Here is a 3671-nt window from a genome sequence, read left to right on the forward strand (position 1 = left end):
GAAGTCCTCAGGAGTTCTCTCCACGGGCTCTGTGAGGTCACAGTGCTCACAGCCCTGCTTGGGTCCCCAGGTATTCAGAGAGGGTGAGAGAGATGTTCTCCCCATTTTTACTTCAGTCAGAGCACCATGAGGGCTCTGGGGCGTGGGATACCTGGTGGATGATTCCTTGGGTCTGGATTTCTAGAAACATTTGCCTAGGGGCATTTGACAGTGTTTTGAGCTTCTGAATAAACTCTGGTCGGTGAAATTTGAGTCACTACTGTTTGTGTGACCTCACAAGCCAGAATATAAAATAATTTTCAGGTCACATGGTCAGAGTGTCAGATTGCTAATGGTGGTTTAAGATCATTTAACACCACAAGGTCAGGGGTGCCTGGGTGGCTCAGTAGTTTAAGCCTCTGACTCTTGATTTTGGCTCAGGTCATGATCTCAGGGTTGCAAGCCCTGTGTCAGGCTCCGTGCTCAGCGGGGAGTCTGCTTGTCCCTCTCCCTCTCCTTCTGCCCCTCCCCCCCGCTTGTGCTCGCTCAATCTTTCTCTCTCTCTCTTTCTAAAATATACAAGTAAATCTTTAAAAAAATAAATAAAACCACAAGGTCAAATCCACACACAGATATGCCTGGAAAAGAAGGTCAAAATCTTTTTTAGACCCAACTGCATTCCACACAGCCGAAAGGAGGGGGGTAACAGCCCCCCCCCCCCAGTGGCTGGAAACACGTGTGCGAGGCTGTTACGAGTATTTACCCTTCAATGGCTGAAGTCATGGGAGTGGCTAGGACTGGCCCACAGGAACAAGACCTCTGCCATCTCTTACCCGGATGCCCCGTGCAGGACCGCTCTTGTTCAGAAGCACCCAAACCTCCAAGTAAAAGTCACACATCAGTGCCTCGTGTGGAAGCATCATCTTAGTAATAACTTGTATTGAGCATTACATTCACATCCCCGGTGTCATGTGCTGCCATCACCGAGTCCCGGAGGAAGCTGAACAGGAAGCTGTTACTGATTTACAGCTCTGCAAAGGTACCCAACAGCATTCGTCATCAGGGAACTGCAAATCAAAAGCATAGTGAGATCCCACATCACCCCATAAGCGTGACTATAAAGACAACAGCAACAGCAGCAGGAAACCACGTGTTGGTGAGAATGCGGGAAAGTGGGAACCCCGATGCCTTGGTGGTGGGGCATAAAATCGTGCAGCCACTTTAGGAAACAGTCTCGCAGTTTCTCCAAAGGTCGGTAGAACCCACTGTATGAATTCAGTAATTCCACTTATATGTATGTGTCCAAAAGAAATGAAAGCAGGGACTCTAATACTGCCTTGTGCCCCCATGTCCACAGCAACCAAGAGCTGGAAAACCCGTGTCCACTAATGGATGGATAAACAGAACAAGGTCTACTCATATAGCATGATAATATTCAGCCATAAAAATTTACAGAAGGTTTAATTTATTTTTTAATTTTAATTTTAATTTCTAGTTCTCTTTTTGTTGACTATCAACACTTAAAAACAAGGAGGCTTGATAAAAACGGGCAGAGAAGCTGTTTCCTGTTCTCTCTCTCAAACATGAGAGACATAACGAACAAGTTCCCATGTGTCCATCATCCCAACAAGTCTAGGATCACAAAGCACCATGATGAAGGGTATAACCTGAAGCCACAACAGTGTTATTCAGTCACCTTTTTTTTTTAGGTTATCAGTGCATTTCTAGGGTCTTTTGATTTCTTGGCAAAGATTCAGGATCCCTAGAAGAGAAATGCCATGTATAGTGAGAGTGTCCCAGGCTTCCATGCCATGTCATTTTTTTTTGTTTGTCCAACATCAGAACTTGTCAGTGCCAGAAGTTTGCCTCCAGAGCCAAGGTCTGTAGAGACTTTCTCAGACTGGCTGAGGGGAGACTTGTGTTTGCTGATAAGAGGGCCTCATGATCGCAGTCAGCTTTTCTCCAAGTGTCCTGAGAGCACTTAGTATCTCCACTTTCTGTTGGGCGTTCAGGTCTCTTTCCATCTTCTCTACCATGAGATCTCCATCCATCTCCACTCACCTTGTCTGGAACCGACCCGACCATTTCTCTGCAAGTAATCAGATGATGTGTGGGGTCTTAATGGCCTGGCTGACAGCCGCCTGGATGGCAGTTGCATTCCACTTGGCTCGTCTACTGGAGTCATATTTCCAGACATGATTTTCTTCAGTGACATCATTAAAGTGGCTTAGTTGCTCCCGAGTTTCCTTTATTGGTTTCTTCCTATTCATATACATCAAGTTCCTCTCTGGTCTCTTAGTATCCAGTGCTGACCGGTCCCAAAGTGCATAAAACTCCTACCATTGACGTTCCAAGTGTCTTGAACTTGAGGAAGGTGAAATTGTTCATCAGGGCTACAAGAAGCTTGAAGTTTGAACTACTTGGGGGTGGAGTTGGCTGTGGGTTCCAGCCTGCTGGACACTCCCAGTGGGAGCATTTCCCAGAAGGTACAATTTCAAAATGATTCCATTTCACTTTAAACTATTTAGAACTCTTGGGGTACCTGGGTGGCTCAGTAGGTTAAGTTCCTGACTTTGGCTCAGGTCATGGTCTCAGGGTCCTGGGATTGAGCCCCACATGGGGCTCTCTGCTCAGTGGGGGGCCTGCTTCCTCTCTCTTCTGCCTACTTGTGATTTCTCTCTCTATTTCTCTCTGTCAAATAAACAAATAAAATCTTTAAAAAAACTATTTAGAGCTCTTATTCTTAAACAGAAAGCAAGAAATTGGTCAGAAGTAATAAGATCAAGTGCCAGCTTCCTTCTTATTCCTTCAAATAATTGTTTTCTGGCTTGTTCTTCCGTGATTGCCCTTCTCCAGACGCACAGAGCACAAGTCATTGAAAGGCGAGCGGCTTTTGCACGGTGCCAAATATATGTACTGATGGGAAGTTTGCAAGGGCAAAGAATTAATCAGACATAGTCAGCCTACTAATTAAAACAATCAGAAACACCAATTTAGAATTAGACATTTTGTTTCTTGCCACCTGGAAATGGCTGGCGATGGAGCTTGGGACTGTCAGCCACAGGAGTTCCAAGTGTCCTCAAACTAAGGAGCCCTTTTACAAACTCTGTTCACCCTCTGAACCCCTTCTGGTGTCCCACCCCCACGTCCCCTCCCGTGGTATTTGATGTCACCGTGCTGAAGCAGGACCAACCGCTGGGCCAGGACATCTCATCTTCTCTTACCTGGTGGTACCTCAGTTTCCAAAGCATCTCACCCACATCTCCATCCTGTCCCGCTCCACGGAGAAGTCCAGTCGATAAGGGATGGCCCATCTGAGCTGGTTGTTAAGAGAAAAGGATCCAAGCATACTGCTTCATACTTCCATGTGAATCACTGTTTTGTCCAAAGGTGTTAGATGTCACGGGGATGTTTTGTTTTCAGAGGGTATAGCTTGGTAACTCACGTCGGTGAATGTTATGGAGGAACCTGAAATGAGGATTTTCTCTCATCTTTCAGGTTTCACATATTCATTCAACAAGCATCTCAAAAGTCCCTTCTCTATGTCAGAAACTCTGTTAGGTGCTGGAGTTATAAATATTATAGTGTAGGGGCTAGTGTAGGGGCTAGACCATGGTGATACATCTTGATGACGGCTATAATAATGACATAATGTGAACATTTATCAGAACTTTTATTATAGGGGATGTTAA

General features: G+C 45.5%; 1 pseudogene; it reads right to left on the reverse strand.

Moving 5' to 3' along the window:
- Nucleotides 1-1741: 1741 nt before the first annotated feature.
- Nucleotides 1742-3328, reverse strand: LOC101678410 (annotated as a pseudogene).
- Between the last annotated feature and the right edge of the window lie 343 nt (nt 3329-3671).

This window comes from Mustela putorius, unplaced genomic scaffold (genome assembly GCF_011764305.1).
Source record: "Mustela putorius furo isolate JIRA1106 unplaced genomic scaffold, ASM1176430v1.1 tig00003845_pilon_pilon_pilon, whole genome shotgun sequence".
In the NCBI taxonomy this organism is placed as follows: domain Eukaryota; kingdom Metazoa; phylum Chordata; class Mammalia; order Carnivora; family Mustelidae; genus Mustela; species Mustela putorius.